Source organism: Vulpes lagopus, chromosome 18 (genome assembly GCF_018345385.1).
Source record: "Vulpes lagopus strain Blue_001 chromosome 18, ASM1834538v1, whole genome shotgun sequence".
Taxonomy (NCBI): domain Eukaryota; kingdom Metazoa; phylum Chordata; class Mammalia; order Carnivora; family Canidae; genus Vulpes; species Vulpes lagopus.
This window is the reverse complement of record NC_054841.1, coordinates 28,551,810-28,575,927: the sequence shown is the minus strand read 5'-3', so window position 1 is coordinate 28,575,927 and position 24,118 is coordinate 28,551,810. Positions and strand designations below refer to the sequence as shown.

The 24,118-nt window shown below is 50.3% G+C and overlaps 1 long non-coding RNA gene across 2 annotated transcripts in view; it reads left to right on the top strand.

Moving 5' to 3' along the window:
• LOC121477958 overlaps positions 1–24,118 on the top strand; it is a 97,324-nt gene that overhangs the window by 51,606 nt on the left and 21,600 nt on the right. The window contains exon 1 of one of the 2 annotated variants that reach the window (XR_005984392.1): positions 10,455–10,577. The exons of the other annotated variant lie outside the window; for it this stretch is intronic. This is a non-coding gene — a long non-coding RNA (uncharacterized LOC121477958). Of the gene's footprint in view, positions 1–10,454; positions 10,578–24,118 lie in introns of those variants that run through there. 2 annotated transcript variants of the gene reach the window in all.

Below are 24,118 nucleotides of genomic sequence, written 5' to 3'. Positions count from 1 at the left end.
CATGGAGTTTTTGTGAGATTAAATCCAAGTTAGTAAAACATTTAGCATGGTGCCTGGTCCAAATATGGCTGCGGCTATTAATAATAATAACAGCTAATACTCAAATAATGGCATTCTGTGTCAAGCACCTGTCTAAATGTTTTGCACATAACATTTTACTTCATCCTCACACGTTATGATTATTCCCATTTTCCAGATGAGGGCACCTAGGCATAGGAGGCTGAGCTGCTCGCTGCAAGTTGCACAGATCCCGGGGGTGGGGTGGGGTGGGGGAGTGTGGAGCTCCAGGTTAGATCTGGACTTCATGTGTTCTAAGCCCCAGCTTCATGCTGCTTCTTGCCCCAGGCAAGGCTCCTCCTAGCCCTTCCTATAAAGGAAGGTGAGAGGGCAGCAAGGGACCTCCCTGGTGTGCACCACACAGAGAGGGATGGTCTTCCAGACCACCAGAGGGTGGGGTGGGGGAGGCAAGCTGCAGGACCATGGGGACTGTCTCCTTCCACACTTCGTACTCCCATTCCTCAGATGGAGAACTGGAGGCCCAGAGAGGGCTAGCAACTTGTGCAAAGTCACACAGCAAGGCAGCAGCTATGAGGGTTCAAACCCAGGTCCGCTTTCCCCGAAAACCAAGTATACTGTTAAGAAACCCCCCTGCTGCCCAAATACCTTGGGCCCTGACAAAATTGAGAAGAAAGCAAAACGATAGCAATCACTGTGATAGTAGTTGCCATGTACTGTGTGCCTGGTAGGTACCAGGTGCAGTGCTATGCCCTTCCCTTAGTAATGTATTCATTACAGAATACAGAAGGCCGGGAGGTGTGAGGTGCACACCATCCCCATTATCACCACCCATTTGAGAGATGAGAGAACTGAGGATCAGAGAGGTGGTGTGATTGGCCCCAGGTCACAGGGCTAGACAGCTGGAGAGCAGAGATGGGGACCCAGACCTGTTGATCCCAGAGCAGTGCACCAGAGCCTGGGTCCCCAGTCTTGGGATGTTCCTGCAATGTGACTCTGGGGGGTGCCCATGGGGTGGGTGGCCTTGGACTGGCTCTAGACAGGGCCCCGGGGTGGAGTCACTGACAGTAGGAGCTAGATGGGCAAGTGGTATTTACCTATTTGGTTTTTTAAAAATTCATTTATTTATTCATTCATCCACTCAACAAACATTTACTAAGCCTGTTCTGTGCAGGCAATACTGCGGGCAGTGTAGACAGAGCAGCGAACAAAACCGGCGGTCCTGGCCTCATGGACCTCGTGTCCGAGTGGGAAGAGGCAGACAATAAACAGAGAAACAATAAAGATGTATGTCAGGTGGTGGTAAATGCTATGGAGGCAAAAAAAGCAGGAGGAGGGGACAGCACATGATGGTGCCGGAGGAGTCCTCTTGCAGGTGGTGACATTTGGAGGGGATCCGAAGGTGAGGGCGCGAGCCATGAGGGGACACCCCTAGAAGGGTGTGTGGCAGAGGGAGGAGCTGGAGCCGAGGCCTCGGGGTGGGAGCGTGTCTGGCAGGTTGGAGGAGCTGCAGCAGAGCGAGGGAGCGAGCGGAGCGGGAGGCGGGTGTTGGCAGGGAGGGGCGGCGGGGGTCAGTGGGAGTCAGGCCGGGCAGGGAGCGAGTGAGATGGGAATCGTTGGAGGTTCTGCGCGGAGGAGTGGAATAATCTGATTTCATTTTTAAGAGGATCCTCTGGATGCAGGGGTGAGGAAGCGCTGCAGGGGCGAGGGCAGAGGTGGGCTGGAAAGTTATTACAGTAAGTGCAGGACGAAGGAGGCTGGTGCCTCGGGAGTGGAGGAGGTGGTGAGCGGGGTCACCCTTAGACACGTGTTTTTTAATTGAAGCATAGTTGGCATACCACATTAGATTCGCTTCAGGTGTACGACATCGTGATTCGACATTTATATACGTTACGCAGCGCTCACCATCAGTCTCGTTACCATCTGTCACTGACCGGCGTCATTACAATATCATCGACTATATTCCCTACGTTGTACTTTACATCCCCGGGATGGATTTATTTTGTAACTGGAAGTTTGTACCTCCCGATGGAAACTAAAGTTGCAGCTACAGGCTTGTGGTAGGAGAACCCTGATCCACAGGCTCGGGGCTGTTTGGTGGGGAGGCTACAGGCAATGCAGGCTTGCGCCTGGGCTTTGCATGTCTCCTTCAGTTTAAGCCTCACTTTATACCAATGGTTGTCACACTTGAGCGAGCATCAGACACCTGAGAGACTTGTTAAAACGCAGAGTTCTGGGCCCCGTGGCCAGGGTTTCTATTTAGCAGACATGGGGTGGGGCCTGAGAATATGCATTGCTCATCAGTTCCCTGGGGTGCTGATGCTGCTGATCCCAGGACCTCATCTTGAGAATCACATGATGACCACATGATGGTTACAGCCAAGGAAACGGAGGCTCAGAGAGGTGAAGTGACCTGCCGAGTCCACATGGCTGGAAGGTGACCCCATTACAAAACCAACAACTGGGGGCACCTGGGGGGCTTAGTGAATGAGCGTCGGCCTTCGGCTCAGGGTGTGATCCCAGGGTCCTAGGATCGAGTCCTGCATCGGGGTCCACACACGGAGCCTGCATCTCCCTCTACCTTCTCTGCCTCTCTGTGTGTGTCTCATGAATAAATAAATAAAATCTTAAAACAAAACAAAACAAAAACTCCAGCAACTGAGCCAAGACCTCTTGGGTCCTTGACTAGCTTCTGGTCCCTGATGGGGAGAGAAGAGAGCTCCTGGGAGTCTACTCCCAAGATGCCCTTCACCCCCCAGGCTCCCAACATACAAACATTCAAGGCTGCATCCTAAGGAAAGGCCACAAGGATCCTCTGGTCTTACACTTGTTGCTGCTATACATAGGTGCCATTATAAAGTCGGGGAGCAAGGCTGGGGTGCCAGGTCTGTTTTCTCTACCCCCTGGGCTTGAGCCTGCCTGGCTTAGCTGAACCCTGTGCCCACTAGAAAGTCTGGTGAGGTCTGCTGCAATACACGGCGACCTCATCCCTTCCTGTCAACACCGTTGGCCATGCTCACGTGCTGCAGTTCTCAGGAGTGCTGCCCACTGGCCAATCCTGACTCTCCTCATGTAGAGCACATGGAGAGAATATATTTCCTGCCCCTGAAGTTAGGTGTGGCTGCGGGGCTTGGTTTAGCCAAAGACCTGTGTGCACAAGCGAGGCATACCTCTTCCCAGGGGACGCCCTAAGAGCGGTGAGCATTTACTATCCCCACCCCTGCCTGCGGGGGAGACTTGGTGGGCTCTTTACGGGAGCAGAGGCCCTGCCAGCTATAGATGGACATGTAACAGGAGTAAGAAACAAACCTTTGTGTTTTTAAGCCGGGCGTTGGCAACTTTCTCCACCACATAATGAGTACTTTAGGCTCCTCACGGCCACTCGATGCTGCCACTGTCGCAAGGAAGTAGCTGCGGACAACGTGCGTGTGAATGAGTGCTTGTGGCTACGTTCTGATGCAACTCTGCTTACAAAGTCAAGTGGCCGGCTAGCAGGCCATAAAGTTTTCACCCTGTTCGAAGCCTTAAGAATTGGAGGCTGTGTGTTTTCGCATCGTGATCTGGCCATACAGACACCTGCACGTTCCTTCATGACCTTGCTGGTCTAGGTAACAGGACCCGCCGGTGCACGCACGGAGCACATAAGTAGGGTGAATGCATGTGACTTTGGCTGGAGATCTTGTGGTTTTCCTCTTGGATCCTCCTCCCACCCTTCTCCCTGCTCTCTGTCCTGGGATGCTGGCCTTTAGGGATCAGGTCAGTGACATTGCCTGTCCTCTGGCGCCAGTTGGAACTGGCCGGTGGGGATCACCGTGGAGACACGGGAGGAAGGAGGGTAAGGTCGGGGTATGTATTCCCCAACTCTCTCCTTGCAGGGTCATCTCATACTGGCCAACAGAAGGCCACGGCTGCTGTCGGGGAGCTCGCCCTGTCTCCTGATGATGGTGGCTTTCCTTATACATAATCCCTTTATTTAACTCAAATCAAATGACCCAGCTGGAAGGTTCCATCTGTTCCTGCCGGGACCCTGACTGAGATCACTTTGAAGCACACATGTCTTGGCTCTGATTCCTATCGGGTCGCTGGGTTGAGTGGATCATTTCATTTCTCTGAGCCCCCTGGGCTTTCTCTTCTGTACTATGGAGTAAAAATAGCTTCCAGAAAAGGGAAAGGGGTTTCATAAACTCTGCTGTCTACAAAGTCAGGAGGCATCGCCATTGGCATTAGGGGAGGAAGGGAGACAGGAGGAAGGAATCCTCACAACAGCTTAAGGGGGCCCAGGCCATCAGTCCATTTGCCAGCGAGGGACCTAGCCTGCGGCAGGCAGGGTAGACCTCGGAAAGGTCTGACGCCAGGGCAGCCATCTCTGATTCGGTCCCTTCTGGGGATACTGCTAGAAAAGTGTCCCTGAAAGCAAAGGGCGAGTCCTCCCTCAGCCAGGCCCAGCCTCATAAGTGGGCTTTGCCACTTATTGCTTTGTGATAGTGGATGAGCGACACCACATCTCTGTGCCTCATCCAAACACGGTGATAAAAATCCCTAATTAGATTATAACTGTAGGAAGGTAGGCATCCTGACTCTCTTTTTGACAGGGGTACGCCTGGTGTCTGACCTACAGTGGCTTCTCAATGTTTATTGGGATGCGCAAATGAGTCCGTGAATGCATTCTCACGGAGCACTTAGCATAGTCCCTGCCATTGAAAGTGCCAAAGAATGGTAGCTTCGGATAAACAGCCATTATTATTACCTGAGTCTTGTCTGTGCCTGCTTAACAAGAGGCAGGCTGCCTTCTGGGTAGCTGCCTGGGCCCTGGAGCCCACCTGCCTGCCTGCATTCAGGTCCCGGTTCTACCAGTTTGCAGCTCTGTTGGCCTTTGGCACCTCATTTCAACTCCGTCGTGTTGAAGATGAGATCCACAGCAATGCCTGCCTCGTGGCACTGCTGAGGAGTGCGTGGATCTTCACGCCAGCCTGCAACAGAGTCCGCACCGGCGAATGGCAGCCGTCGTTCTCTGCTCCTTTGCTGGGGGCCAGGCTCTTCACGCACCAGTGGGCTTGCTGAAATTACCCCCGGCCGGGGCACGGGATCCCTGAGCAAGCTGCGGTGAGACATTGGACTCTCACTGCCCTCCAAGAGCCTCAGCTCTCCCATCTGCTATGTGGGAGGTACGGGTTCAATGGGCGACCTCTGAGGTCCCTTGCAGCCTGCCACCGCCCGCCAGCCACTCTTCTGACCAGGTCCACACTTGCCATGCCCTCTGCATGGCCCAGAAGATGGGACATCTGGATGTGAACAGGCCCTGGGCAGGGTGGGGATGAGAGTCCTCCTCGCATACCTGGGCCCCTACAAGAATAATGATTTCATAAACAATTCTAGTAAGGGTACCTTTGTGCTTATTATGATCGTTTCAAAGGTTTCCAGCTGGGAGGAAGGTGTAGTCTCATGGGAGTGAGGGTTTCTGCCCTTTCCAGGCCTCGCCCTCCGTGTGCCTTTTCCTCCACCCCCACACCGACCCAGTGCTAGAACCCAGCTGCTGGGTGCCCCAGCCCCTTGGCTTCCAAAGCTGGGAGATGCATCCTTCAACAAGCACTACCAAGGCTCTTCTTCTTCTTTTTTTTTTTTTTTAAAGATTTTATTCATTGATTCATGATAGTCACACACAGAGAGAGAGAAAGAGAGGCAGAGACACAGGCAGAGGGAGAAGCAGGCTCCATGCAGGGAGCCCGAAGTGGAACTCGATCCCGGGTCTCCAGGATCGCGCCCTGGGCCAAAGGCAGGCGCTAAACCGCTGCGCCACCCAGGGATCCCTCTTCTTCTTTTTTTTTTTAAAGATTATTTATTTATTTATTTATTCATGATAGATGTGGGGGCGGGGACAGAAACACAGGCAGAGGGAGAAGCAGGCCCCACGCCAGGAGCCCGACATGGGAGCCTGGGACTCCAGGATCGTGCCCTGGGCCAAAGGCAGGCGCTAAACGGCTGAGCCACCCAGAGATCCCCCCAAGGCTTCTTTTTTTAACCACCGAGAGCTGACTAATGCCCAAGAGTGCAGTCCCTCCTGCGCCGGGTGGCAACACAGGTGGCCAGGAGTACGCAGCGTGAGGTGGGGAGCCACGGTGGGGTGGGGTGGGGGGAGAGAAGCCTGATGCCTCCAAGAGCTGCCAGCATGTCTGGGACCCCTGTGAGTCCCCAGAGCCTGAACCCAGCCATTGGCCATGCACTTCCTGGTTCCATCTCTCTGTCAGGGTTCCCATCTTCTTTTTTTATCTTTTTTTTTTTTAAGATTTTATTTATTTATTCATGAAAGACACAGAGAGAGAGAGAGAGAGAGAGAGAGAGGTGGAGACACAGGCAGAGGGAGAAGCAGGCTCCATGCAGAGAGCCTGACATGGGACTCGATCCAGGGTCTCCAGGATCACACCCTGGGCTGCAGGTGGTGCTAAACCGCTGCGCCACTGGGGCTGCCCAGGGCTCCCATCTTCTGAGCTACATCTCCCTCAGACTGTCCAGCTCCTTCTTAAGTTCTCATACTTCTCTCTGAACCTCAGCCTCCTTGCTGAGTTCTCACATCCCTTTCAGGATGTAATCCTGTGTTCTCTCTGTGCCCATCCAGCTCCTTCTCTGGGCCTCTGCGCCCCCTCCTGCCTCCCTCCCACTTCTCACAGCAGACCCTTGGTCCATGCTCACCACAGGTGGCTGTCGGGGACTCAGTGCTGCTCTGGGAGGTGGGAATCCTGGCTCAAGACTCAGCTCAGCAGCTTGTAACTCTTAGGGGACTGTGTGTGGCTCTTGACCTCATTCAGGTCTCAATTTCTCTATCATTGGACCAGATGAGTGAAAAGGTCCCTTCCTACCTTGGGCAGGGACATTTCCTTAGAAACCCGGGGCGGGGGGACGACTCAGGCTCCCCAGCGATCTTTCTTCCATGGAGTAGATACCCTCCCCAGAGTTCTCCTCCCCTGAACAGCAAGGGCTCTCTCAGCAGCTGTCTCCTTGGTGTATTTTTGGATTTGTCTTACTGTCGCAAGAGTGGTTCTAACTTCCCTTTCCTGAAATCAGCAGTGTCTGGTCCAAATGGGACCTCATTTTGTTTGGTTCCCATAATATTTTCCATCTTGCACAATCTAAAACTTGTCCAGGGGGTGTGTGTCTCTTGACATTGGCCAAGCACCCTCACCATAGTTCCCCTAGCTGGTTAACTTCTCTCACGGAGGGCACAGATGCTGCAGGACCTCGTCATGGCAGGCTGGTGGAGGATATGGGGACTCTCTGGCTCCAAGGCTGAGTCTGGTCTCTAGGCAACTGCGAACACGTACCACTCAGCCATCCTGCTGTAAGGGGCATGTTTGCCCCTTGGGCTACAGCACCTTGCTCAAGCTGAGCCCCTGCTTCCCACGTGTGGCTCTCAGCCCTCGACTGTACACGATGGGGACACCGAGGCAAGCCATCCTGGAAAGCCACAATACTCCTCCAATACTGACTTTGGCTCAAGGACTTCCCATCAGCATGGTGGAAACTTTCTTGGAATTGGGCTGCTGTTCTGGACTCTTCCTACCTGGTCTACTTTTTCCTCTACTCTCCATCCCCAACTGTCAGACCTGTGGCATTACAGCCAGAAGCCTCTGTCTTCTCCCGAACTCGCTCTCCCTCTCTCCCCCTGTCTCTCAGAATCTCCTGCCTGTCTAATTCAATCTTGACACCTGCTTCTTAGTGGACCACACTAACACAGTTATCAACCAGTAGGTTGTTGAAGTGATGTCACCTGCAGCAGTCGATCACAGCAACAGCTGGTATTTCAGAGCACATATTGTGGGCCAGGCCGCATCTTCTCCAACCCTTACCATGACCCTATGAGGGAGCGACCCAAACCCTACTTTACCAGAGGAAACTGAAGCTCTGAGAAGGAAGTAACTTGCTCAAAGCCACAGTTAGAAAATGACTCGCCTCCAAAAGTGTTTGCTACTATCCGTCTCACCCTCTGTGGGACAAACTGGGGAGTAGGGGCACTGAGTCACTCCTCGTTAATCGCTGTGTGCCCCTCCTCAGAGCCTCCCGTCATCCCTGACAGTAGGATGCTGTCAATAAATACTTGCCAAATGTACACATAAAATAAACGAGCAGCAAAAGAGCTGTGAACAATGGCCAAGTGGCTTATCCACACTGGAAAAAAGGCTGTACTTAGGCTGTAAAAAGAAGCTTTTGTTGAAAGTCCTCAGCCCTGGTTAAGCATGCGGATGTGAATTTGAGTTTCTCTATGTATTTTTTTTTAAAGATTTTATTTATTTATTCATGAGAGACACAGAAAGAGAGACAGAGACACAGGCAGAGGGAGAAGCAGGCTCCTTGCAGGAAGCCTGATGCGGGACTCGATCCCAGGACCCTAGGATCATGACCTGAGCCAAAGGCAGATGCTCAACTACTGAGCCACCCAGGTCCCCCAGAGTTTCCCTATGTACTAAAAGATATTTAGCTTCTCTTTCTTTCTCTTTCACCCCTGTCATCTCCATACTTAGGAAGCAGAGTAGAGCAATGCAAGGTAATGAATTAGTCAAATCTAGTACGATGCTGGAATTGGCCACCCACAACTTTCTGGGCCTCAGTTTGCCCATCAATAACATGGGGTAGTAACGTCTACTTCATCAAGTGCCTGCCAGAGAGAGGATGGAGTGGGCGCACCATGGGTCCTGTTCTCTTACCACCAGCTCCTGATAGCCCACAGATGTTGGGCAGAGAGCCAAGCGTGAGCTGAGAGGAACATATTGTGGCTCCAGTGGCTGGAACGTCAGTCCTTGGAGGGGATCAGAAGCCCAGTGCTGGCAGCCGGCTCCCTTCCCCCAGCTGTGTGGTGGCATCCTGCCAGCCTTTCCAAGCCTGCGGGCAAGTCTCTGGCCCCTGGCTGTCCCAGTTTCTGCTGACAGCAGAAGGACCAAGCGTGAGTCACTGCATCAACACCAGGTTTCTGCAGCTGCCCTTGGGCCAGCCAGGCCTGACTGGATTAGTAACTGGATCACAGTCCCCGCCTCTGAGAATGGCAGGGGCTCAGGGACTCTACGCGGGCTGTCCCTGCCTCTGCCACAGGAGACCTTGGTGTCAGCTGTTCCAGCCTCCTTGGCTCTCGCTTCGTAAATGGGGAAACCGAGGCCCCCAGAGGGGAAGGGGTTCCCTAGGGTCACACTGATACTCAGTGACAAGATAGGAGTTAGCATCTACATTTGCTAGCTCTCACCTCAAGGGTTCATTCATCTGTTCATTCGTTCGTTCATATTCTGTGTCCCAGCTCTAAAAAGTACATCTCAATTCTGTCCACCCTCCCCACCCTGTCACCCACTGTGGGCCCAGCACCCGGGGCCTCTCACCTGGGGGGCTGCAGCAGAGAAGTTTTTCAAATAATAAAAATTGGATCATGTTGCCCCCTTGCACACTCAAAATAAAAGTCCAAAGCATCACTAAGGATCCACCATGCCCTGCAGATCTGGCCCCTGCAGATCTGGTCCTTCCTCTTGCCACTGTCCCCCTTCATGCACTTGGTTCTAATCATATGGGCCTCCCCAGTGTCTCTGGAGGATTCCAAGTTGGTCCCACCTCAGAGCCTTCCTATGCACTGTTGTGCAAGAATACTTATCCCCCAGCGTCCCCATGCCTGGATCCTTCCATCCTCCCCTCTTCAGAGCAAACATCCCTCATCCAGCAGCCCCCACTTAAGCCCCAACTACTCTCTGCTCTGCTACCTTGCCTTATTTCCTCATGGTACATGGCTGATCCTGGTTATTCTGTTAGTTCTTCTGCTTATTTGTTTATTTTTAAAAAGATTTTATTTATTTACTCATGAGAGACACACAGAGAGAGGTAGAGACATAGGCAGAGGGAGAAGCAGGGTCCTCACGGGGAGCCCGATGAGGGACTGATCCCAGGATCCCAGGATCATAACCTGAGCCAAAGGCAGATGCTCAACCACTGAGCCACCCAGGTGTTCCTGTTTATTTATTTATTAATGGGAGCTCCCACAAGAGTGGATGCTTCCCCAAGGCAGGGGTCTTATTCTCCATCGTGGGTCCCGACTCACCATCGTGGCCTTAGTGTCTAAAAGAATTTCTGGCACAGAGTAGGTTCTCAACAGATATTTCTTGGATGGATGGATGGATAGTTGGATGGATAGGTGAAAAAACTAAGTAATAGGTATTGGTAGATGTGGATAGAGAAGGACTAATCTTGAGAGGAAATAACCAAAGAAAAAAGTCTACTTATATTTCCTCATTCCCACTTCATCTGTGAGTGGTACCATCCTCCTTTCTCCTAAGCCTCCTCCTGGGAACCTAGCGGCCCCTCTCTGATGTTTGTTCACTCTTGCTACTGACTCACCCCTATTTTCAGGAAAACTAATTCACACTCAAGTGCGATGGCAGAGCACTCCCATTCAAATGAAGTTTTCATTTTCAGCTGCCTTCAAAGGTTGAAGCCAAAGAAGTGAATAGCTAATGGTGGAATCTTTGCAATAGTGAAGTAGCGGGACTGTCCTGGCTCCCTGAGATCAGATTCAGAATGCAGCCATCCCTCTGTCTCAGGTAAGGGCTAGATGCCCACCCCTAAGTCAAGCTAGACTACATGGCCTTCTGGATCTTGCCGGTCTCTGTCACCTCACTCCCCTCCTTCGCCCACCACTTTCCCAAGATAAATCAACCAGGTCAGTCAACACGTTTTGATGAAAAAGAAACAAGTTAGTCTTTTGACTCGACAAAGTGGGCCTTTCTTGAGGCAGAGGGGCTGGGGCAGTCGGGAGCATGTGGAATAAGCGCTCCCGGGCCAAGACAAGGCCCCTTTTGTGTCCAGGGACAAAGATAGAGTGTCCCGGCAAGATGGGGCCAGGGCCTTTCCAACACCAGCTCCGGCAGCCCGGATTGGCTGGCGGTCCGACAAGTCCACCCCGTGACGGGACAGCCCAGGCTCCTAGCCACTGGTCAGCCCCACCCCTCCCTTTGGCAAACAATTGGGTGGGAGTGAAATAAATCATGAAACCAGACTGTCTGCCCTATCTTGGCCACCTGGTACACATGGAATTGGGAATTTTCATATCCTATAGACCTGATTCTTGAAGGGTTGAGAGGCCCTGAAGCTTCCACCACCTTTGGAGATGAACAGACCTCTTGGGTTTGGTTCCAGCTCGATGACCTTGGACAAGTTACCCCAGCTCTCTGACCCAGCTGCAAAATGGCACAAGAATAATTCACCTTCCGCCGTTGTGTAGACTCAATGAGATGGTGTCTCTAAAGAATAAGGCACATGCCTGGCACAAGGAGGGCACTCAGTCATTGTGATGCACAGTACTTCACAGTTTATGTGTCACTTCACATCCACCACCTTGTTATATGCTCAGAAGGCCACCTTCAACCCTCTCTAAGGAGGCAGGATAATCATTTCTAGTGGCTGAAGAAGAAACTGAGGCTTGAAATTTAGAGAATCTGAATCCCTGGGGAGTTGAGCTTTTCTGGAAGGGCACCAGCCACCTTATGGGTGGCACGGACTGACAGATCGAGAGATACTGAAAGAGTCGCCAAGGCAGAAATATTGCAAGAGCCAGAGACTAGTGCCAGCTCACACCTCCAGGCCTTTGCACGTGCTGTGTCCTCTGTAGGAAATGCCATGTCCTTTTTTAGGGGGTGGGGTGGAGAAACGGGGGTAGGTTAATGCTGCCTTGCCTTTTAAGATTCAACTTAGCCCAGGAAAGGAGGATTCACTCTTCACTGGGAGCCTACCTCAGGATTCTCTCCCTCTCCCTCTGCCCCTCCCTGCTCACATGCTTTCTCTCTCTCTTTCTAAAATAAATAATAAATTTAAAAAATCTTAAAAAAAAAAAAAAGATAACTTGGTCCGAAGGGATCGCAGGGGAGGTGACATTGGAGCAGGAGGGACCCAAAGAAAGTGGGGGACTGAATCATGGGAAATCTGAGGGAAAGGGGTGGCCAGATTAAGATTCTAGATGAACAGATGAATCATTGGCCAAGAAAAAGTTCTGAGTCTATTGCTCTTACTGATGGGGAAACCCCAGCAGCCTGGCTCCCCAGGCCGGACAGAATGAATGCCGTGTTGGGGTCCCGACTCTCTTCCTCTTCCTGCCTGTGTCTCCTTGGCGGATTTTCTTCCCCCTGGCCCTGGTAACCCCAGTAGAAGGTGGCAAGAAGAGCCCGATCTGAATATTGGGATTGTCCTCACCTGTCCCTATATACTCACAATGGGATCAGAACCAGCCTCTTCCTCCTTCCCCTCACCACCCCAGCCCAGCACAGCCCATAGAAGCATGAGGCTTGGTGAGGTGGTAAGGCAGCCACCAGAGGCCAAGGAGCCCCCCACCCCATGTCTCTGGCAGATGTATCCTCTATAAGGCTGAGAAGCTGAGTTCATCTGACCTGGGTCCTGCAGGGCCCCCAGAGCAGGGGAGTGCCCTGACCTTGCAGATCAGAGACAGACTGAGTATGGCCAGATGTCAGGGGGCCATGAGCACCGGTCAGCACTCCTGGGCCTCTCAGTGTTACCTTCTCCAGTGGAATTCAGAGGCTTAGAATCTCAGAGTCCTCGGTATTAGAGCAATAACTTAAAAAGTTATTTTACAATGTTGCATTAGAATTGTGTTCAAATAATATAGAAATGTCATACCGTCTTAGCAGCTTAGATTAGAATGTTTGTGTTACAACGTCTTATAATATTGTAGCAGGACGTTATGTAATGTTATGTGTTAGAGTAGTGTGTTGCTTCGGAGTGTTAGATTAGAATGTAGGCTAGAAGTGCCCTAAAACGTCGAATTAGAATATGAAGCTGTGTCAGAATGTTACATTTGAATGTTCTGTTCAAAGAGTGTATTGGAGTGCTACAATAATATATCGTGTTGGGGGAGCCCCGGGTGGCTCAATGGTTGAGCGTCTGCCTTCGGCTCAGGTCATGATCCTGGAGTCCTGGGATCGAGTCCTGCATCGGGCTCCCCACAGGGAGCCTGCTTCTCCCTTGCCTGTGTCTCTGCCTCTCTCTCTGTGTCTCTCATTAATAAATAAAATTGTAAAAAAAAAAAATTGTGTCATAATGTTTCATTAGCACGTTTTCTGAGGATAGCATGTTGAATCTTAAAATCAAAAGCCAGCTTGTTGGAATTGTTGGGTGCTTTGAGAAGGTGCAGCATGACTCTTGGCCTATAAGACTAAGGAGGCTGGGTTCAGCTCACACTGACCCTTCCTTGACTCTTCGTCTCCCGCCGAGGCCGAGGCCTCAGTTTCCTCATTTTTAAGACTAGGGCTGTTGGACAGCGTGCTCTCTAAAGCCTCCCTTGTGATGAATGTTTATGGGGCTTTGAGCACAGGAATCTCACCCTTTCCCTCCTCCTGGGCAGGAAGTAAGAATTCTGGTTAACAATGGGATTGATCTTATCAGGAATGAATGACTTTCTGGGAGTAAACAGCTTCCTCACTGACAGGAAAAGTAAGAGAATCAAGTGACCAGGGTGAGAGAAGCTCCGTCAGCCAGAGTGCAGGGCCTCCAGCCAACTGCTCACTGCCTTCCTAAAGGCACAGGGGTGCCATCCCTCCCCTGACCAGGGATGAACCAGGGACCCCATTCCCTGCCACCAGAAACATTCCCTACTCCCCCACACCCCCAGCCCTCTCCAGACCCCATGGTTGACCACAGTCCTGGGTCCCCCACCACTGACTGGAGGGAAGCACTGCTGAGTTCTGAGACCCCAGTGCCCACGCCCCCCCACAAGCCTCCCACCCCCGCCACCCAGCCTTGGTCACACCCCCACCATCTTGCATGGAGTTTTGTCTCGTCTGCATGTGAGTCAGGCCCTTTTAGAAGAAGGCTTTGGACAAGTGGTTTGAGCAAAAATATCCTAGGGTTGGCCTCCTCAACCCCTCAAACCTCACAGCTCCTTACTCCTGAGAAGAGAAATCCCGTGATGCCAGGGTGGCCTGGGAAAAAAACCACACAGTCACACAGACTCTGTTCCATACATTTCCAGGGTTTTCACACACCCCCTCCCATAGACCCCAGTGGCCCATGATCGAAGCCACCGAAGGGGTTAAGAACATAGTCAACAGACCAGCTAATGGCCATTAGAACTCTTGTGCAAGCCCCTTCCTCTTCTGAACCTGTGTTCTCTACTGTGAAACGGGAGTGAGTGAGGGCTTTGAGCTTATTGGTCAGGGTAGGGATGAACTTGAGATAATATCTGCAAAGCATTTAGCTTGGTTGCTATCAAGGGGCAAGTACACCGAGTTTGTTGAGGTGGAGGTTGTCCAAACGTGGGCACACCCCACACCCTCATGCTCCAGGCTGGTGTCCGGGGCCCCTGCCTCTCTGCATGCTCCAGTCTGCAGAGTAATATCTATACCCAAGGCCATCCTGAGATGAAAGAAGAGCTCCATAGGAGAAAGGGAGCCAGGAGCTCTTGTGTCTAGAAGACTTTCCTAGGAGATGAGGCTGATGGGTTTTACTGAAACAAGTCTCTTGGTACCTACAAGGGCATCTGATAAGGCACCCTTGGCCTTGAAACCTGGAGTCAAGGGGCTGGGCAAGGTTCCAGCCCCACATTGCTTCACTGGCCGATCTCTTCCCATCTCATGGCTTTGCTTATCTTATCTGTAAAGTGAGGTTTAAAAAGGCACTTCTTTCTTGTGCCATCGCAGGGGTCCGATAAGGTGATGTAACTCTTAGAAAAGGCCCTCAGTGGCCATGTGTGGTACGGGGTTGGAGAACACAGACTGTGGTGCAGAAATAGAGAAACAAGGGAAGGTTTAAAGGGAAAGTGTGGAGGGAGTGGGTAATTTAGGGGAGCTGCCATGTTATGAGCCATCCCTGGGGTAGTTTCCTCGGCAACTTTACAGAAATAGCTTGTGGTGAGAAGTCAGCAGACTTGGGTCTGCATGCCAGCTCTGCTATTAGCTTGCTGTATGACCTTTGGCTGGTCTCCTGCCCTCTCTGGGCCTCAGGGTTTTCATAGGCAACACCAGCCAGTCAGACTGGGTGGCCTTCACTGGGGCATTCTCTCTTGGGCTCTTGGTCTCCTTGTTGAGCAGCCACAAGTGCTTGGCTGGGGAGATTCAAAGTTGCCTCCAGTTTCTAAACACCTTCCTTTTCACCCTCACGATTGGCCCCAAGATGGCAAAGAGAGGTTCTTAAACTCCTGGAAGGGCCAATTGGGAGAGCTAAGGAGAGTCCGAGGCCAGTACCCCTGCCAGACAAATACCCCATGTCCTTGTCTGCTTTTCCAGTGATCACCTGCCGGGAGTGGTGGGAACAGAACAGATGCGTGCTAGGCACAGTGCCCTAGCACTGGAGCAAAGCAGTGAGCAACACAGATCCAGTGTTGGAACTAATATTCCATGAGAGCGTAATAGACGATGCAGTAGACCCCTGCTGTTTGCTACATATACATTTATTATTTTTAGATTTTCTAGTTGAATCAACATTTTTATCAATATATAATGCCCTTCTTTTTCTCTTATAACAGTGTTTGGTTTAAAGTCTGTTTTGTCTGATATTAGCACAGCCGCCCTAGCTCTCTTTTGGTTACTATTTGCATGGTGTATTTTCCCCATCCATTCACTTTCAACCTATTTTTGTTTTGGGATCCAAAGTGAGTCTTTTGTAGCCAGCCTATGGTTGGATATATATTTTTTAATCTGCTCTGTCAATCTATGTTCTTTGATTGGAGAGTTTAATCCATTTTTTAAAAAGATTTTATTTATTTATTCATGAGAGACACAGAGAGAGGTAGAGACACAGGCAGAGGTTGAAGCAGGCTCCATGCCGGGAGCCTGACGTGGGACTCAATTCCTGGTGTCCAGGATCACTCCCTGGGCCGAAGGCGGCGCTAAACCGCTGAGCCACCCAGGCTGCCCGAGTTTAATCCATTTTTATTTAAAGTAATTACCAAGAAGGAAGAATTTACTTTTGTCATTTTTGCTCTTCTGTATGTCATAGAGTCTTTTCATCCCTCATTCCCTCCACTATTTCCTTCTTTTGTGTTCATTTGATTTTGTTGTAGTGACATGTTTTGATTCCCTTCTCATTTCCTTTTGTGTATATGCTATAGGAATTGGTGACATCTATAGAAATATCTACAAAATATAGATCTTCTAATGGTTACCATGGGGATTATATAGAACCTCCTAAAGTTATAACAATCTACTTTGAATTGATATCAACTTAATTTCAATTGCATGCAAAAATTCTACTCCAATCCAGCTTCAGGCAGTCCCTTATATTATTGATGTCACAAATTACATCTTTATACATTGTATACCTACTCACATAGATTTATAATTATTCTTTATTCATTTGTCTTTTAAATCTTGTAGGAAATTTAAAAATGGAGTCACAGACCAAAATTATAAAATTTGCTCAAGTATTTACCTTTATTAGAGGTCTTTACTTCATACAGCTTTGAGGTATAGTGTCTTTTATTTCAGCCCAAAGGAATCCCTACCCTACCCTTGTAGGGTAGGTTTAGTGGTAGTGAACTCCCTTAACTTTTGTTTATCTTGAAATGTCTTAACTTCTCTCTCATTTCTAAAGGACAGCTTTGCTGAATATAGGCAGGTTGTTTGTTTTTGGATGTAGAATTATTGGTTGAAATATTTTTTTTCTCTTTTAATGCTATAAATGTATTCCCCTTCCCCCTACCCTCCACTTTCTAGCCTTCGAAATTGCTGCTGAGAAATAGGCTGATAATCATATTGAGGATCCCTTGTATGTGATGAGTTACTTCTCTCATGCTGCTTTCAAGATTTTGTCTTTGGCTTTGACTTTTTGCAGTTTGACTATAAATGTATCTCAGTGTGGATCAGAGAATATACCCCACTGGGGGATTGGTTTAGCTTCTTGGACATGTATGTATGTATATTGTATCAAATTTGGGAAATTTTAACCATTATTTCTTCAGATAATCTCTCTGCCCCTTTCTTCTTCTTCTGGGACTCTCATAATACGTATATTGCTCCTTTAATGCTGTCCACAGTCCTTTAGGCTTTGTTCACTTTTCTTCATTCTTTTTTTTCTTTCTGCTCTTCAGACTCGATAATTTCAATGGCCTTATCTTCTAGTTCACGGGTTCTTCCTTCAGCTTGCTCAAATGTATCACTCATCATCGTAGGCAGCACAATGGCAAACTCAGACTAGGAGTTCCAAGCTCTCATCCTTCCCATGGATGCATCAAAAACAAAACAAAAATAAAAACCAGAAACTGCACTGAACTAATTAATATAGGAGCTTGGAAAAACAGTCAAAGGTTTACAGCAACTAAGTGAACATCTAGTCAAACTGCCTGAGGCATTTGTCTATGGTACATACCATAGACTGTCTATGGGCTCAGGCATCTGTGGTCCTATAGTCTCCCTGCAGTTTTCATGAGCAATGCCTGGTGCTTCTTCCTGCCTGAGATTCAAGTTAGATGAAACAGGGACCAGTCCCTCATCAAGTTAGAATGTTGTGAATAAGGTCTGCTTTGCAACCTCTGAGTTGAGAGAGGGTACTAGGAATTGGGCTGCTGACTTCTCCAGATCAAGAACACTGTTTTTCCAGGGAGAACAGAGGACAAGGGATAGTAAAACTACCCCAAAACCTTTTCTACTATTTTGAAGGTGGCCTTTTCTTTTTTAAAGATTTTATTTATTTATTTGACGGAGAGAGAGAGAGAGAGAACAATCAGGGGAGCAACAAAGGGAGAGGAGAGAAGCAGGCTCTCCATTGAACAGGGGGCCTGATGTGAAGCTCAATCCCAGGACCCTGGTATCATGACCTGAGCCGAAAACAGACATTCAACTGCCTGAGCCACCCAGGTGCTCCAAAGGTATCCTTTTCCTGATTGGATATTCATTAGGTTGCTGCAGACCTTTGACTATTTTCCAGAGCTTTTATATTATTAGTTCAGCCCAGTTTCTGGATTTTTGTTTTTGTTTTTGATGCTTCCAGGAGAGGGAGGAGAGCTTCGAGCTTCTCCTCCCTCTGCCATTTTGCTGCCTCTGATGGACAATACACTAGAAATGCTCAGTGTCTGAATGCACAATACAAAGAAATGAACTGCATTGCTCATGTGAAAGAGTGCAGGGTAGAAGCTGCTATGGATAATTGGAATCAGGAAAGGCCTTGGAAAAGGGATGATTTTTGAACTGAGGAAGGGAAAGGAAAAATCCAAGAAAGAACCTGAGAAAAGAGTAAGAACAAAGGTACCAAGGTAGAAAAGAAACTAGAAACTAGTTGGCCCTGAGCCCTATTAGAAGGCTCCTATGCCTGAGGCCCAGGGAGGCCTGGGTGGCCCAAAGCCGGTAGGGCCTGCAAGGAGCAGTTTGGGCTTTATTCTAACTGTAAAGAAAACCCACAGAGGCCTTTACGAACTAGAGAGACCTTGTGATTTCTGTTTAAAATGACAAGGCTGCTGTGTAGATAAAGGCCGAGAGTGGAAGCAGAGAGACCAGTGAGGAGGAAGCCCTAGTAAGAAATGAAGCTGGAGGTGGGGGGCACCTGGGGGACTTAACGGTTGAGCGTTTGGCTGAGCCTTTGGCTCAGATCCTGGGATCAAGTCCCACATCAGGCTCCCTGTGAGGAGCCTGCTTCTCCTTCTGCCTGTGTCTCTGTCTCTCACGAATAAATAAATAAAATCTTAAAAGGAAAAAAAAGAAAAGAAATGAAGCTAGGGAGTCTGCAAAGGAGGAGCCAGCCCTTTCAGAAGTCACCACAGCAGCATTCCTGAGGGCTTTCAGAGGTGGAGCAGGGAAGAGCCCTGGCCAAGCTGGACCTAGTGTGGTGCTGGGGCAGGAGGTGGAAGGGGGCTGTTTCTGCGCGGGCACGCACGCACGCACGCACACACACACACGCACACACCACCATGGGATCCTTTTGCAGTTTCTTGCTCCTTCTCTCCCAGCTGTGGCTTTTCTGGGGAATAGATGACAAGCTATGCCCTCTGAGGTTTACAGAGCTGGCAGCTGAAAGGTCTCTGTTTCTTAAATGGGAACTTGACCATTGAGAAGATGGGGAAGATAGAGCCTGAAGAAGGGGATATGGCCCCAGCCTCACAGTAAGTGGGTCTTCTTCAGGGGAGCTGACTTAGGCAGCACTGAGTCAGTTCCTGCCGCTACTGAGGTGTCAGGATTCTCAGTGCGTCTGAGATTAAACACAAAGATTCCAGAGTTGGGGGGATTCCCGGGTGGCTCAGAGGTGTAGCACCTGCCTTCAGCCCAGGGCATGATCCTGGAATCCTGGAATCGAGTCCAATGTCGGGCTCCTTACATGGAGCCTGCTTCTCCCTCTACCTCTGTCTCTGCCTCTCTCTCTCTCTCTCTCTCTCTCTCTCTGTCTCTTGAATAAATAAATAAATCTTAAAAAAAAAAAAAAAAAGATTCCAGAGTTGGGCTGGCCTCACCAGAGTCCCGACCTTCTGACTCACAGTGGGGTGTTAGACGGGTTGTGGCCCCTGTTTGGGCCTCCATTTCCTTGTGTGTGCCACTGAGACGATAATACCCCCGCAATATTGGGTCATCAGGAACTACGTGAGGTCGTGTGCACAAAGCACTAAGTAGGTATCTGGCTTACCGTACACGCTCAGCAATTGATCTTTGCCATGACATTGCTCATTACTGTGACAACCGTAGTTATTAGCGGGGTACCCTGCCAACAACTTTCGGAACCCACCCAGAACCACAGAATCCAGCTTGGTTTGGTGTGAGAAAATGTCTTAGCCACGGAGTTCATTCACCTGCTCTCAGGCCTCACGGCCGATCTCATATTCAAAGTGACATGTCACAGGTCAAAGAGAAAGAAAAAGAACCCACATTAAGAAGGACAATTACCTCCGTGCCTCACAGATGGGTGTCACTTGAGAGGGACCTTGAGAGGAGGTAGGAGCTACATATGCCAAGACAGCAGGATGGCATTCCAGGGGAAGGGAGGAGGTTCAGCCAAGACCTGGAGGTGGGAAAACCTTTCTTATTTCTTATTTCTTTTGGGTAGACAGAAAAGAGTGGCTCATGTTGGGCCACAGTGAAGAGTTCGTGGTGGGAAGGTGAGCATAAGAAAATCAAGTTGTTGGATTGTGGCTGGATCATGGAGGCCAGAGTGGGGGAGTTTGGTCTGCATCCTGGAGGTGGTGGGGAGTGTGACTATTTCCGAGGAAGGGAGGGCCATCATTAGAGCTGGTCTTCCAGAAGATTGCTCTGTCTGCCTCTACATGGTCTTGTGCCCGTTCCTTCAACCTAGAGCCAGGACAGTGGTCTAGGCCAGGGATGCTGAGGCCCAAGGTTAGCCAATGAGAGAGTGTGGATGGAGGAAGATTCCAGACATATGAGGTGGTCAACAGGCTTGACAACCGCCTAAAGGTGGCAGAGGTGAGGGAGGACCCATCGAGGACTCCCAGACTGCCAGCTCAGCACCTGGACAGCTGAGAAGAAGGCCAAGGACAGCAGAGATGTAAGAAGGAAGATTGTGACCACTCTGGGCACATCCAGCTCAAGGAGCCTGTGAGGCCTCTGCCTGGGCAGTTGGCTCTGTAGGTCTGGACCCGGGGGAGGGGTGTCTCAGGATTAGGGCCAAGTATGTGACAATGGTCATACCTTGAGTTTGGATGGTTTGTTGAGGAACAGGTGCAAATGAGAGAAGGGTCAGGCACGGTGCTGTCTACTGCTGTCCCTTGGCCCCAATGTGGCCTGTCTGACCCTGGAACCAGCTTGTCCCTCTCTGTTGCCACCCCCCTTCTCATCTTACACTTCCTTTCTGGCCCTTGCTTAGCTGCGTCATTTTAGGGAACTTGGAAACCAGGCCTCGTGTCTTTAACTTACAAAATTATACACTCCAATGAGCCGGAAAGGGGCTTTTGGAATAATTCTATTGAAAATATGTGGGTTTTCGCCTTGAAATGATCTTCCTGAAATTATCCCCTTTCTCTCTTTATAAATATTAAAAAGAAGGAATCAGAGCTTAGTGCTTTAAATCCCTATTCAGGGACTTTCTTGTCTGCCTCCCAGGAAAGCAGCCAGTCATTTCCAAGGAAGAAGAGAGAAGGCTGGCTCAGTTCCCTTTTGCATGACCCTGCCCCACCAAGTCCACCTTTTGGAGTATCCCTGACCAATCCTTCCTTGTCCCCCTACCGCTACACTGGGATTTGCTGGAATATTTCGTGTCAGTGTGTTGTGGTGTGAGAGAGGGAGAGCCGATCAGGAAGAGAGGGAGGAGGGAAGGAGCGCTGCAGAGATGGAGGCAGGCAGAGATGGAGAGAGTGAGAGAGAAACAGCTCTGGGGAGAACAGGAGAGGCAGTGTTACACCTGCAGAGAGGGCTGATGAGAGAGAGACATAGGGCTCGGGTGGAAGATTAGGGAAGACCCAGACCCAGAATGTGGAGGCAGAAGGCCGCATTCAGACACAGGGTAGACACAGAAGCAGAGACACCGGGAGGGTCAGAGGAGGCCATGAGGCCAGAGGCCCGCAGAATGGAGTCCACACTGCCTGACGGGTCGGGTAGAAAAGACCCATGGGAAAGAGACACAGCGAGTCAGTGACACACAGGTGTTGTGGGGTGGGGGCCGTCACAGGGAGACCAGCTGGGCCTGTGCCACCCTCAGGCTGAAGTCCAGCTCATGTGTAGGTTGGCATCAAATGGAGGGAAGCTCCTCATCCCCAGCTTGGGCCCTCCGGCATCTGCCTCAGTCCCAGGACTCCAGTCAAGCATTGCCGTGACCTTTGACCCACAGGGAGGGATGGGGTCAACAGGAGCTGGGCTTAGGAGACAGGTGGACCTGAGTTCAAGCAGCAGCTCTGTCAATCACTGCCATTTCACCTGAAGCCTGGTTTTCAGTCTTGGGAACCTTGGTTTTCTCATCTGCAGAATGGGGATGGTGATACTTAATTACAGGATTGTGGGGCCACCCATGAGGCACCCCCTGTGAAGTCCTCAGGATGGGGCCAGGATGGCCACCTGGCAGGAATCCGTGACATCATCCAATCTTGAAATCTAAAGTTCAACCACAATCTTCTGTAATCTCAAAACTGACTGGTGCTGGAGACCTAGGGGTAAAACTCCTACCCCTTGGGCACCCCAAAAGGGGAAATCTGTGGAGGGAAAGGAACAGGAAGTTTTCATGGCTGGGAGAGATTCTGAGAAGACTTTCCCAGGCAGTCCTGATGGGTACACAAGGTAAGGGGGGTGCTCAGATTCACCTGACTGGTCTCCGCCTCCCTGAAGGGGGACCTGGCAAGAAGGGAAGTACACTGGCCCCTGGCTCCCGTGTGACCCGGAGCCCTTCCAGGGCTTCGGCCTGTCCGTCTGACTCAGGGTGTCAGCCTACAGGCTCTGGCAGGGCCATTGAGACCTCATGCTCACAGTCCTGGAAGTCCAGCGTTGTGAGCAGCCTGCCCTGGGGTGGGGTGGGGGTGGGAAGGGTGTTCCCTGCTCCCCTTCCCCCACAGACTGCAGCAGGATCTGGGGCCTTCTGAAGGCTCCGTCACAAAGCGCGGTGGTCGGTCACCGGTTACCACATAAGCCAAGCCCTTGATCTGCTGTGTTTGAGGAAATTCTTTGTTCCTTTCAAGCCTCTATTCTCTCAGCTGGGCCTGGTGCGCAGACCGAAGCAGTGAGTTTGCTCTTTCTTCCTTTTCTTTTTGGATTTTTAAAAATAACTGGCTTGTGTGTTCAGGCAGCGTTCCAGAACTGGGTTCCCAAGCTGGGGTTCAAGGCCAGGCACTCCAATAGCCCCTCACTCCTGGGAAGGCCTGGGTAGAGGGAAAGCCGAAAAGCCTAGGTGAGGGGGCAGTGCATGAAACTTCTGGCCCCCCAGAGACTCAGGCTCAGGTGCCAGCCCCGGAGAGCCCACTGCAGCAGCACCCCCAAACTGGCCGGCCCTGGTGCCCCCTCCCACTCTCAATTTGTTAAGTGTAAGATAAGAGGCCAGAGGAGAGAAGCTGCCTCTCCATCGCTGGGTCCGTGCCAGACATCGCTGATCGATCGCCCTCCCCCATGGAGCTTGGATGAGCCCTGAGAATCCTTTCAACACATGGCTCAGGGTATCACTACCAATTGGATCTGGCTTGCAAGCAGACCCACCTTCTGTCCTGGAACATGATTATCTCCGAGGGGCCAAAATGAAGTGGGCACTCCATAAATATTTGTTGGATGAACGAACTTTTATTTATTTATTTTTAAATCTTTGTGGCATGCCAGGCACTATTTTCGAAGTACTTTCTAGGCTATGAACAAAGCACAGTTCTTGACCTCAATCCAACGTGTGGGGGAGACAGGCAATAAGCAAATAAGCAGAGAACTGCATCAGATGTCAGGCGGTGAGCAGTGCTGGGAAAGAAAAATGAAGCCGAGTAAAACAATAGAGTGACAGAGAGTGGGTGTACACGGGCACGCATTGTAGGTAAGGTCATCAGAGAAGGTCTTCTGAAGCGTGACTCGGGATCAGAGAACTCAACTCAGTGAGAGGATCTCTGAGAGTCCATCCCTCTGAGGCTTTGAGACTAAACTGATTTGACACTAAGATACTAATCTCTGTTGTATAAGATTCTAGAATTCCATGAATCTAAGAACCTCTAATGAAAACGACAGTTTTTTTTACTCTTCTCACATTCCATGAAAATGATTCTAGAATTTTGTGACTCTGAAATGTTAGGATTCACTGAAGCATCTTTTTGCTTGAATAGACCAGGATTCATTGCCTACCCTCTCCCCGCTACCCCCAGGAAATGGAGCTGAAAATAGAAACCGTCAAAACAACAAGCCATTCCAGCTCTAAGTGCCATAGTAAACAAATGGTCCAATGTTGCTCCGATGGTTTAATTGCAGCAGTTCCAGACAAGCCCATTCATGAGGGATCATCAGTTGATGGAGAGGAGGAGTGAGTCCCTGGGTGAAGGGGTGGCTTATGGCTACCCCCTGGGGGGACATGTTTACCACCACCCCAAGTGAGACTCATGCTCTGGGAGCCCATTGGATTTCAGCAGCCAAAACCTCTGGATGGCTGGCTCAGGCCCCCTTTGCCTTTGGGGGTCAAGATGGTGGATATTTGGACTGGCAGGAGGGGTAAAGAAAGGCGTCTCTAAGGAAGTGGCATTAGAGGTGCACCTGAGGAC